This window comes from Lynx canadensis, chromosome A2 (genome assembly GCF_007474595.2).
Source record: "Lynx canadensis isolate LIC74 chromosome A2, mLynCan4.pri.v2, whole genome shotgun sequence".
NCBI classification, from domain to species: Eukaryota; Metazoa; Chordata; class Mammalia; order Carnivora; family Felidae; genus Lynx; species Lynx canadensis.
Window position 1 is genome coordinate 157,065,485 of NC_044304.2, and position 13,667 is coordinate 157,079,151.

The window sequence follows — 13,667 nt, forward strand, 5'->3', positions numbered from 1 at the left end:
TCATCTAAGTCCCATTTTTATGCAGTGAGAAAAATTCTTCAAGAGTTGTCTGTACTTCCCCCCCCCCCCCCCCCGGCTCTATTTATTTATTGGGAGAGTGAGCACACACAAGTGAGTACGAATGGGGGGGGGGGGGACAGAGGGAGAGAGAGAGACTCTCAAGCAGGCTTTAAGCCTAGCGTGGAACCCAACACGGGGCTCAATCTCACCACCATGAGATCATGACCTGAGCCCAAATCAAGAGTCAGACACTCAACCAGCTGAGCCACCCAGGTGCCTCTTATTCTCTCTTTTTAAATTTTTTTTTTAATGTTTATTTATTTTTGAGACAGAGAGAGACAGAGCATGAATGGGGGAGGACCAGAGAGAGAGGGAGACACAGAATCTGAAGCAGGCTCCAGGCTCTGAGCTGTCAGCACAGAGCCCGATGCAGGGCTCGAACTCATGGACTGTGAGATCATGACCTGAGCCGAAGTCGGACGCTTAACCGACTGAGCCACCCAGGCGCCCCATCTCTCTTTTTAAAAACTGCTTTATGTTGAGGTATGGCTGACATGGGAAAAGCTGTTTTGAGATTTTAAATGAGATATTACTTATGAAAACATTTTGTAAATTCTAAAGTGTACCATAAATGTCACTTGACAATGATTATTATATTGAAGAGCTGTGATCAACATATTTTCCAGCATAGAATTCTATCCCGCCTTCCGTGGCACTGAGCTTTCAGAATGTAGAGTGCCTTCCCATTTCCTGTTCTTCCTGTGCACATAGTTTCCCAGTAAGGTGAGAGGCAGTTGGGAAGGGACTCCGTCTGAACAGGCCTCCTTGGTGATCAAGACTCGCAGATGTGATGATGTCATTCGCAAACAGCAGTGTGGTCATGGTTCAGAATTTTGGAAATGTTGCCAAGAAGAACTTGGACATAATTTTCAGGATGTGTAAACTCTGCACTGAAGCAAAGGTTACCAATGACAAAGGGGCTTGGGGTTTTATACACAGTGTTTTCTTTGGCCGGAGTTTGGCTTGATTTGAAGAGTTGTGTCAACACAGGGAATTCTCTCTTTGGGCCTAGGGATGGATTCCTCAGGGTGGTGGTGCCTCTGTCTCTTCTCAGAGGGCTGCTGGGACTTTTCTCAGACTTGGAACCATGTGGGAACTGTGTTTGAACTGAGACTGGAAATGCTGACCTCACCTCCGCATTCCTCAACCATTTGTCATCCGATTGCAGATCAACTGGTGAGAGGCCTGCCTCTAGTCTCCACTGTCACTTTGGTGGAGAAGAGGTTAGTGAAATTATTGACTTTGATGAATATCTGTGACCCTGAGGAAGAGAAGTTAATTTCTCATGGGGCTTTGTGTTTTTTTTTGTTTGTTTGTTTTTTGTTTTGGTAAATTTATAGAAATGTTGATGATAGAAAAAGAGCAATAGAGTAAACCTAAAGTATACAAAATAAATTATAAAGATACATATGGAAATCAAAGGCCTAGAAAAGAAACAACATAGAATGTAACCCAAACCTTCAATACATACACTAAAAATTCTAAGAAGATGGATACATTTCTGGAATTCTCACCAATGAAAAATGAGAAAAGATACAAATGAATTAAAAAAAATAAAAACATAGAAATTAAAATAGGTAAGGTAAAGATTAAAGATAATAAGAGAAGTATTTATGGATACAGTGGACACATGTATGAAAATAAAAGCCCAATCAACTTAAGAAGAAAGAAAACTTGGCTAGACTTATAATCACTGACATTGAATTACTATTAAAGAGATAATGATTTTCAGGGCCCCTGGGTGGCTCAGTTGGTTAAGCATCTGACTTCGGCTCAGGTCATGATTTCACGCTCATGGGTTCGAGCCCCACATCGGGCTCTGTGCTGACAGTTCAGAGCCTGGAGCCTGCTTTGGATTCTGTGTCTCCCTCTCTCTCTTTCTCAAAAATAAACAAGTATTAAAAAAAAAAGATAATAAATTTTTAAAGATGGATATTACCATACTTTCAAGGGTCATATGATCCCATATATTAATGTTTTTCTAGAAAATGAAACGAAAAAATCCTTGCCCAACTCATTTTATGAGGTTTGCATAACCTAGACTAGAATAATTCTCATTTATAAGAAAAGTATACCCTAGTTTTTTAGATGAAAACATTTTTTAATGTTATCTAAGGATACTGAAAATTTTTTAAAAAGCATTTTTACCAAGTGGCAGTTTCCTCGGGAATACTGAGATGATTCAGCTTCAGAAAATTTATGATTCACTGTCATAATGGTTGACCAAAGGAAAAGAGAGTCATCTTAGTACACATGAAAAAAAAATGGTGAAAATTCTTAGAAGTTAGAAGTAGGAACTTTATGATCTAATAAAACCCAGCCAATATACAAAAAGTTTACGGCAGATGTCGTATTTAATGGGTAAACCTGAGGTGCTTCTTCTAAAGTTGGGAACAAGATATGTGCTTTGTGTAAGTTGTGCTTACCAGAATAGTAGTGGTGATTCTGGCCAATAGAAAAGAAAAGAAAATAGCAACTGATATAAAGGAGGGTATATTGTAATTATTTGCTGATGATAATTTACATTTAAAATCCAAGAGAAGGGGCACCTGGGTGGCGCAGTCGGTTAAGCGTCCGACTTCAGCCAGGTCACGATCTCGCGGTCCGGGAGTTCGAGCCCCGCGTCAGGCTCTGGGCTGATGGCTCAGAGCCTGGAGCCTGTTTCCGATTCTGTGTCTCCCTCTCTCTCTGCCCCTCCCCCGTTCATGCTCTGTCTCTCTCTGTCCCAAAAATAAATAAACGTTGAAAAAAAAATTAAAAAAAAAAAAATAATAAAATAAAATCCAAGAGAATTAATGGGCAAATTAGTCACACCAATAAGAAAGTTCAGCAAGATTTCCCAATATAAGATCAATATATAAAAGTAAATAAGTCTTCTTTACCCATAATCAATTTAAAATATAATTAAAAAAAATAAGATACCATTCTCGTAGCAACACAGGCTATCAAATAAATAGGAATTAATGTAAGAAAATCAACAGTGTTATGAAGACAAGTATAAAACTCTAATAAAGGACAAGAAAGAGAATCCAAATAAATACAGAAGTATACAGTATTCATTCATGAGTAGGAAGACTTGCTAAAAATGCCAGTTTTTCCAACTTTGAAATATGTTAAATGTATTTGAATAACAATTACAACAGGACTCATGAGGCAAAGTGATATATTCATTTTAAAATATATATAGGAAATAAAGTCCCCAAAATAGCTAATAAAAATTTGAAATTTCGAACCAAGGTGGGGAGGACAGAAGATGAATAGCCCTCCTAGATATTAAAATATACTGCAAAGCAATAATTAGCAAAATGCATTGATATTTGTATAAAAATAAATGGACCGACAGCACATGATTGACAGTCCAAATGCAGGTGCCTATTTTCATGTGAGGTTGGTGAATGGTGGTGATGCATCATAAATCAGTGGAAAATGCTTTAATTAAAAATTTTTTTTCATTTACTTATTTTTGAGAGACAGAGAGAGCACATGTGGGGAGGGGCAGAGAGAGAAGGAGACAGAATCCAAAGCAGGATCCAGGCTCTGAGCTGTCAGCACAGAGCCTGACGCGGGGCTCAAACTCACAAACTGTGAGATGATGACCTGAGCCGAAGTCGGACTTAATACCGACTTCGCCACCAAGTCGCCCCATAAAATGCTTTAATTTTAAAATAAATGTTTCAGAGATGTGGGTTTGTGATATGAAGAAAAATCAACTAGATATACCAAAAAGGTGTAAAATACACAATCCTTGGGGAGAAAAATTGACAGATTAGACTACATTAAAAATAAATATTTTGGTTAACAAAGGACAGCATGGTCCAGGAAGTGATACCTGCATCAGTAATATCAAAAAGTTACAGCTCTGTAAGGAAATACCATGAGTTTTAAAAACCAAGGAAAATAGACGAAGACGTGGTTGAGCTGTTTATAAAAAGAGTAATTTGAATGGATAATAAGTCACTGAAGAGATTGTCAGCACCATTTTTGTCAGAGATAATAATGTGTAGATGACCACGCAGTCTCTCTTTTTTCCTTCTCTGTTGTCACCGGTATGATGTGGATCCTTGGCTTTCTTTTTAGCCTTGTGTTCACACTAGCCTTTCAAGATCAAGCTATCTTTTGCCACGAAATGAAAGCAAAATTGTCCTGTTTCTCAAGGGATTTACATTTTTTTTTTTTCAACATTTATTTATTTTTGGGACAGAGAGAGACAGAGCGTGAACGGGGGAGGGGCAGAGAGAGAGGGAGACACAGAATCGGAAACAGGCTCCAGGCTCCGAGCCATCCGCCCAGAGCCTGACGCGGGGCTCGAACTCACAGACCGCGAGATCGTGACCTGGCTGAAGTCGGACGCTTAACCGACTGCGCCCCCCAGGCGCCCCCCAAGGGATTTAAATAAAAGTCGTTAACCGGATTAGGTGTGACTCCCAAGAAAAGCCATTGGAAAGTAACAAAGCTGGGCTCATGCGGGGACAGCACGTGTTGGCTCACATTTATCTTGCATTGATTCTGTGTTCTTATCATGCTGCTTAGAGACAAATGCTTTTCATAGTAGCTAGTTGTAATTTGTTGGAAGGCATAATTCATTCAGCTTTTCCCCCCTTGTTTTCTGAAGTTCAATAATAAATACACGTGACCCCTTTGGAAGTATCGTTATACCTTAGTTCGTGAAGAAACATCTATCCCACATGTGACTTTGAAGCTATACCCGCCAACCTCAGCCAGTTGGAGTAAAATACTGAGCATCACACCTCACACTAGACGCTAAGCAAACTATTAAATGGGGGGGAAAAGGCAAGAATAAATGAGAAGCTCATTGCTAGCCATCAGTTTGGCAAAAGTTAAGTGCCAGATAATCATAAAGGACCGGCGGAGTTGTGGAGAAGGGGGAGCCCTTGGGGACTGTGACTGGTGAGATAAATGAGCATGCTCACTGCAGTAGAACTTGATAGCATGGGTGGAACTGCACCGATGTTCATATTGTATGTCTTCGCATAGAAGCATATGCCCCGCAGACCCTCTTCTAGAGATGCAGAAACATAAGCTGTCAGGAGTTCACTGCAGCATAGTGTGAACTGGCAGCGTTAGAAATCCCTTGCATGTCCAATAGTAAAGAAAAGGGTAGAAAATGTGCTATCTGAAAAAAATGAAATACTGCACAGGGGATTAGAAGTAAGAGCTAGAACTAAGTATTTCTTCATGAACAAATCTCAAGATACAATGGTGAATAGAAAAAATAAATGTAGCCTGATACCTGGTATGTTAATTAAGCACCCAAAAGTGAGTACTTGAGTTTAACATTCATTAATACTGTTATTAAATGTGAGAATATGAGAAGCAGGACCATGCATGGCTGACAAATGCTGTTTTGCCACAAAGTGATTATAGCCAGGTTTGTTTTTTGCCTCACTCCCTGAGACTTAAAGTTTTCATTCTTCCTTTCCTGAAATCAGTGGGAATGGAAGAGTACAGTTGGCTATAGCTAACTAGCTGAAATAATGATCGCGGCTTCCCTTAGTATCCAGTCTTCTCAGGTAAGGTCTGCGGTATCACCAGTTCACATCAGAAATGCTTGTCACTGTTGTTACATTTCTGATACTGCTTTTACCGTCTTTGTTGATTTCTCACAGTAAAGACTGAACAATGCAGGGAGGAGGGCTGTACTCCAACTTCCTTGCAGTCATCTGATGTTTCCTTACATGAAGCGATTCTGCAGAGCCTGTTGTGGATTTCCCTGTCCATACTAATACACTAACCATACTTCTCCTCCTTGACGTTTCCACCCCTTTGCTTAACTAGCAGCAAGGAGATGCTTTAAGTTTCACCAGCCCTCCTGTAAGATAGCACCACTAAACCTTTGTTTGTGTAGCATGACTGCCTACTTATTCCAGTTGCATCCATTCCCCTAGCTTCCTTTCTGCCCAGGCACCTCCCAACCCTTCTCGGTACCAGTGCCTGGCTGAGCTTGAAGTGAGTTCCTACAGATGCTTGATAATAACTTGCTCATTTCTTGACAAAATCTCCATAGCATCTCTGCCAACCAACCTTCTGTTTTTCTCAAGCTTCTCATTTTCTTTTTCTTTTTTTTGGTTTTAAAGTTTATTTAAACTTTTATTAACTTTTTTTAACGTTTATTATTGAGAGAGCAAGACAGAGCATGAGCGGGGGAGGGGCAGAGAGAGGAAGAGACGCAGAATCCGAAGCAGGCTCCAGGCTCTGAACTGTCAGTGGGGCTCTAGAACCCACCTACTGCAAGATCATGACCTGAGCTGAAGTCGGACGCCCAACTGACTGAGCCACCCAGGCTCCCCTTGACACCCTAGATTCTTCATCCTTTCTCTTTCCAGTGGCTACTTTCTCCTTCAGACATGCCCATGTCTGCCTAAGTTATCTTGAAAACCCCCATGTTTGGACTTTTTTCTGTATAAGATTCTATATATTTTTCTCCTTCTCATCCTTGTATATATTCTTAGGTAAGTTTTCAGTCTGTTCCATGCCTCCTTCCTGCCTGAATTCTATGCTCCTGGAACTCACTTCTATCATTTCTGAACTTGTCACAGTTGGTAATGATTCCCTAGTTACCAAAACCCTCTTCTAACTACTTATCCTCCATAGATTTTTCTAGCATTTTGCCCCTTTGAGCACCATATCCTTGAAATTCTTTCTTCTTTCGTGTTTATGATAAGACACATTCTCAATTTTGTCACACCTTTCTGTGCACATTCGCCTGCCTCTCCCTGCCTCTTTAATGCCAGATGGTGAGCATCATGTGAGGGCACCACCTGAGCAGGTTCTGGAATCAGAGCATGCACAGAAGAAGGTCAGGGCTGGGGCAGCAGGAAGGTCAGCATTCACACTGTCAGAGAGAAATCAAGAGGGCATAAAAAGGCAGAGAGAGACAGAAGGTTCATATTCCTGGTATCGGTCGATAGCTGAGATATCTGCAGTTTTAGGCGGGATGTTATGAGGGCTTACAAGCCTGATGGAGGAAGGATGGGCAGGATGTGTGCAGGTAGCAGTTGGGTGGGATGACAGGGAAGTAGGTAGGCTGGGAGGCAGAAGAACAGATGAACAGCAGGAAAAAAAGGACAGAGAAGGAGACTGGGCTCCATTTACATGCCTCCTCCTGATGGAAGTTAATCCTGGGTTGGCCTTTTCAGAAGGGGTGATGGTAGTACGAAGCCACAGGCTGGGTGATTGTGATACCCGGGTCGGTCTGATTACTGACAGTGGAAGGAGAGAAGCTGACAGAAGTGCAGACCTGATAAACAAGGCACTTGCACCATCATCATCCTTCCTCTTTACTCAACACCAGTCGTCCACACATTTGATATCTCTTGGTTATAGAAACTTTCATGTGCGTGTAACATCACAGAGAATGTTGTAACAAGCCTTCACGATCACTTATCCAGCTCATCAGTTACCAACATTTTGCCAGTCTTGTTTCATCTGTCTTTGCCTCATGTTCTTTGGACGTTTGTTTTTGTTGCAGTGTTTTAAAGCAAATCCAGAATAGTATATTACTTCACCCACAAATAATTTAGTGCATTCACTTGCTTTATATCAAAGCACCTGCATACACTGGTGCATTTCTGCTTTTGTACCATTATTTACGTACTTCTCTAGTTTTGATATTTGAGTACCAGGTGAGTCTTCAAAAGGAGCGGTGGGTTCTGCAAATGGATATAATAACGACTCTGGTCCTGGTGCCTCTTGTTTCCTTTAATCTTTGTGGCTTTAAGATGCCCCACTAAGGACTAGGCCTTATTTCTTAAATTAAAGCAGAGTATTCCTTTCTTAGGCAGTCTTGGTCTTACAGGTGAAATGTGTATTTTGGGTAATAAGAACTTTGCCATTTGAAAGTCTCTGGGCGAGTCTTAGAGCAACCTCAGAATCATCACAATCTGGACACACCTGGCTGGCTCAGTTGGTAGAGCATGTGACTCTTGATCTTGGGGTTGTGAGTTTGAGCTCCATGTTGGGTGTAGAGATTAGTTAAAAATAAAAATATTAAAAAAAAGGAATCATCGTAATCTACCTAAGTTATTGAGCATAAAACTCTGGATGATAAATAAATACTGGAGGTAAATGGACCAACCTGGTAGGAGAGATCTGAAGGGGTATCAAACATAACTAACCATACGAACCGCAGACAGTAAATTCAGTAGACAGTGCAAAAAATAGGTGTGCTCAACAATTATAGCAAACCAACTATATAAATCAGAAATCAGGATGGGTGATTTAATAAAGGATTTTTTCCGATGTGTAAATTTATTTACAGCAAGAATCCCTTAAAATCAAATTTCTTTTCACGCTATACTTGAATCATCTTTATTAAGAAGGGTAAATCTCATAAAACAAGAACCATGTCAAAAATCTGGAATATGTGGTTCCCAATGCAGTGAGCAGAGTTGAGAACGCTCACCAGGCTTCTCTGGTGGTCAGAGAAGGATAGCGTTGAACTCAAAGGTGGAACTTGGTCTGACTTGGTCAGGAGCCAGTTTCAAGGCAAAAAGGATTTGTACATGGTAGTGGTGGAAGGTAAGTCCAGAAAGGGATGTGGAGGTGAGGTGGTGAATGTCTTAAACTGTGTTTTGTGGAACATTAGTGTCCATCAGATATTCATAAGTTTTCATTGGAAAAAGTGTTCAGTGGTCAAGTACATCTTGAAAATGTTAGTTGTTTTGTTTTTTTTGTTTTTAAGATTTTACTTTTAAGTAATGTCTACACCCAACATGGGACTTGAACTTACATCCCCGATCAAGAGTCCCATGCACCACTGATTGAGCCAACCAGGCATCCCAAAGATGTTGGTTTTAAGCAAAAAGTTTCAGGTCTCTTGGTCACATATTTGGGCTCTTAGCTAAAGTGCATGTAAATGGAGAAAAGATGATAATAGATAGCAGCCATTTCTTTCTTTCTTTTTTTTTTTTTTTTTCTAATGAAGGACCTATTCGTGTCCACAGAACACTGGTGTTTCCCAGCACACAGTTTAAGAAGCACAGGTGAAGGAATTGATCTTCTTGTAAAGGATATGAAGAGCCACACAAAGGTTTTCTGCAAGAGAAAATGTGGCACATGTTACTGAGATTCATCTTGTAGGTTTAAGATGGAATGAGAAAGGAGACAGTGTAAAGAAGGAGAAGACTAGTAGTTGAAGGGGGCAGGGGTGGGTAGGGGTGGGGGTAGTAGTTATGAGAGCCTGGATCCGAGCAGTAGGTGTAAGAGAGGAAGGGAAAATTGACATGCGGGGAGTGACCACAGAGACAATGTTCGGTTTCAGTAGGTAACTGAATGGGCAGGTATGGGTGGGGGCGGGGGCCAAGTGGGGTTCTGAGGTTTTGCGTATAGAGAATACTTGAGGGCTTTTACAGAAATGGAGCCAAGTGCATGGAGAGAGCTAGTGATTCGGAAGGTGTGCTGAGGTCAGAGCTGAGCATACTGAGCTGCACGTGGCCAGTTATGCCTGACAGCTGCCGATGCAAGAGTAACACTTCAGGCGCCAGAGGGCAGGGCCAGCCTGGAGGCTTGGGATTTCATTTCATCTCATTTCATGTCTTATTCTTAATGTTTATTTTTAGAGAGAGAGACAGAGCACAAGTTGGGGAGGGACAGAGAGAGAGAGGGAGACACAGAATCCAAAGCAGGCTCCAGGCTCTGAGCGATTATGACAGCATAGAGCCCCACGTGGGGCTCGAACTTATGGACTGAGAGATCATGACCTGAGCCGAAGTCGGTTGCTTAACTGACTGAGCCACCCGGGCGCCCCTTATTTCATTATTCTAATCTATTCTCTTTTATCTTATTTTATTTTATATTCTGGAGCTTGATTTTACAGTTGATTGATCGACATTGTCATTAACTTTTTTTTTTTTTTTTGAGAGAGGGAGAGTGAGTTGGGGAGAGGGGCAGAGAGAGAGAGAGAGAGAGAGAGAGAGAGAGAGAGAGAGAGAGAGAGAGAGAGAGAGAGATTCCCAAGTCTATTGTGGGGCTTGATGCAGGACTCCATCCCACAACCCTGGGATTATGACCTGAGCTGAAATCAAGAGTTGAACGCTCTACTGAGGCACCCAGGCGTTCCTACATTGTCATTAACTTCTAAATTCACTAAGCTGATTGCTGTGATTTTGATATATAATTCCAAGCCTTTTAATAAGACTTGGAAATTAAAAAAAATTTTTTGTAATGTTTATTCATTTTTTGAGAAAGAGACAAGAGCATGAGTTGGGGAGGGGCAGAGAGGGAGACACAGAACCCAAAACAGGCTCCAGGCTCTGAGCTTTCAGCACAGAGCCTGACACGGGGCTTGAACCCACGAAGTGTGAGATCATGACCTGAGCCGAAGTCGTATGCTTAACTGCCTGAAGCCACCCAGGTGCCCTGAGGCTTGGAAATTTTTATAACTGGGGTTTGAGTCTATGTAGGCTTTATGGGCAGTGTGGTATGCTGGAAAGAATACAGCGTCTAGAGTCAGAAAACCTAGTTTCTAGTTCTATCTGTGCCACTAATTCTTTACAATTTTGGACAGATTATCTATCTTGCCTGAATATATGTACATATGCAACAACAATGCCTATCTCAAAGGATTATTGTTTGTGGAGTTGAATCAGAATATTTGTTCAGTATAAACTGTGAAGTGTCTTACCAATTTTAGTTGCTACTATGAGTGATAAGTCTATGGAGAGAGGAACCCAAAATAGAAACCTCAGACCCAGAGATCAATCCCAGAGTAAGTGGGTAGTAAGTAAAGACTAAGTTCATGTCTACACAGAGGCCCAGATGTGTGGGAATGAGCTAGCGTGGAGGAAGTCAGGTAGCATCAAAGTGGGCATTTTGCAGCAAGGGGTTCCCATAGCAATTAGTAGAGATTGACTCACTGGGAATCTGGGCCTGCGGGCCACGCCACAGGGTACTCTGTATGAGGTAAGAAATCCGAGTCAGCAGCCCAGGGGTGGAGGATGAGGATACCAGCTCCTGAAGCCTGGAATGCCAAGAGCAGAGCAGAAACCAACGCAAGCCTGGCTTTGCCAGCCAACCAACAGCAAGGGTTAGCCTCAGAGTCGCGAGCAGGGCATACGGAAGGACCTCCTGGAGTGAAAGGCCTGCAACAGTACTTACCACTTGAACACTTACTGCTGGTGTTAGAAAGGAGAGGGGCAGGCAAAGGGTACGCCGCCCGTTCCACTGGGGGGCGGGTGACCTGTTCCACACAGGCGCCCAGGGGCTGAGGATTTTACTGCTGACCTCCACGCTTGCTATCTCTGTACGCCCCGTACCCCATATACCGTCGGTCAGTGTGTTCACCATCACCGTGAGTGTGAACCTGAGGACAGAGTGGCTTGCTTTCCTTATTCTGTTGGATTCTCTATTATGGAGGCAGCTCTCGTTATGCTATTAACGTAGCAATGCCTGGCGGGCTCTGGGCTCAGGGAGGGCTGGATTCGAGCGCTGGCTCCGCTCCTTGGTGGCTGTGCACCCTTGGCTTGTTTCTTGGATCCTCTGAGCCCCAGTTTGTGTTCTGTTGCTCTAGGCCAGCATTGCTGTGGACTAGCGCTCACACACCATCCCACGTACAGTCTTGGGAATCCACACCCTTTGAGTCCTGGCGTGGACTTTTACTAGCTGCGTGCCATGGGGGAAATGATGAACGCTTCCGTTTCTCAGTTTCCCCGTCTGTAAAGTAGGCAAAATAACACGTCCACCTCGACCAGAGAGCTGTTCCATTCAGAGGACTGAATGGAATTTAATGTGATACCCGAGACGTGGCGAGGGCCCAACCAGCGTTCTCTCTGTGCCAGTGTAGAGCGTGTAGCGAGGGCACAAAGGGACGGTTCTGTACAACGGTGAGCACAGCACATGGCACAGATAAATCCTCACTAAATACCGTGTTTCATTATTTTCTGACTCATCCTAATGCATTGACCACAGAACAATAGCAGTGCCCGGTCCACATTCTTTCCCTGCAGGATCGACCCCCTGTGCTTACTCAGGAGCTATCTCCTAAGTTTAGAAGGCCTTTAGGTAGGTTCGAATCTGAAATTCAGTCTCGTTACTGACTCCCAGATGCCGAGAGGGATTTTTGTCTTAGAGCTACTGGATGCAGGACAGTATCTTCCCATTTTGACTCCAGTCTCATCTGGAGGGTTCTCCTACCCTATGCAGCTCTGTGAAGCCTTCTCAGAAGGCAGCAAAATTCCCCAGGAAGAGCTGGATGGGGCATGGCTCTGGTGGCTTCGCCATGCATGGCAAGCCAGACACTTCTCCCAGCTGTTGGCAGTATGAGTCCCTGTAAGTCTGTGCCATGAATCTTACCACATACCCTGCTTCATCCTTAAGCTCCTGGCAGGAAAATATTCTTCCTTTATAGTTGAAGTTTTATTTTGATCAGTTAAAAATAACTGTGTAAGAGGGGTACCTTGGTGGCTCGGTCCGTTGAGCATCTGACTGGCTCAGGTCATGATCTTGTGGTTCGTGGGTTTGAGCCCTGTGTCAGGCTCTCTGCTGACAGCTCAGGGCCTGCGTCTGATTCTGTGTCTCTGTCTCTCTCTGCCCCTCCCCTGCTCATTCTCTCTCTCCCTCTCTTTCTCTCTCTCAAAAATAAATAAACATTAAAAAAATAAAAAAAAAATTAAGACTGAAAAAAGTACCAATCCCCTGCCTCCCTCTCACTTGTCCTCAATGTCAACTCTTTTAATTATTTCTTCTGGCAATGTACTTTAAAAAAATCTTAATCTATTGTTGATTGATTTTTTTTTCTTTCAGTTTCACATACTGTTTCTCAACTTTCCACTGTGGAAGATGGGAATTTGGCTTTTTTATACTCCTTCCCAATACAAACATAGAGACAAACACAAGTACTTCCTTTCCCTATATAATAGGTTACATCATAATTTTGGCATAGAATGATATTTGCTGTGTACATTATTGTAATTATGTTAATATTATTCATGGATGAGCCATAGATTATACAGTTATCACCAATTATTACATTTCCTTTCTTGTAAAACTTTTGTTTCCCCTAGAGTCAATAATTACCTCATCTTTTTGTTGACTTAGCTTTCTACGTAGCTGTCACTACTTCACCCTGGAACGTCAAGCCGAGAGTATGAATCTCGGAGTGCATTTGGACATACCAGCTCTGTGTCACTTTGCCGCGGTCATGGAGACATCTCTCCTGGATCCCAGCACTGCTCCAACGTGGACTGGTTCATCTTTGCTCTTGCGCACCTGTCTTCTTGGCATCTTTCTTGAGCACCATCCTGAACTTTCCCTTCATTTTCTGTTGGATCCCTGTTGCCTGGATGCTGGATCTTTCCCTCCCTCCCTCCCTCCTTCTCTCTCTCTCTCTCTCTCCTTTATTCTCCTACTGGTTGGCAAATACTCCCCTGGAAACTTAACTTGAAATAGGGAATGTGGGAAAATAAAGTTGCTGAAGGCTTAAATGCCTGTTAATGTCTTTATCTGTCCAAACAATGGATTACTACTGTGGGTGGATATAAAATTTTCTGCTGAAAAACCTTATCCCTTAGACTTGGGAAGGATCATTCCATTGTTACTGGCTGCCAGTGTTGCTTTGGAGAAATATGGTCTTATTTTGATTTTCAGTCCTT

General features: G+C 42.5%; 1 long non-coding RNA gene across 1 annotated transcript; it reads left to right on the plus strand.

Moving 5' to 3' along the window:
* The first annotated feature begins 1,165 nt into the window (after positions 1–1,165).
* On the plus strand, positions 1,166–13,462 carry LOC115500946. Its single transcript, XR_003964673.1, has 3 exons — positions 1,166–1,283; positions 5,511–5,591; positions 13,114–13,462. It is a non-coding gene; the product is annotated as an uncharacterized LOC115500946 (long non-coding RNA).
* The last annotated feature ends 205 nt before the right edge of the window (positions 13,463–13,667 follow it).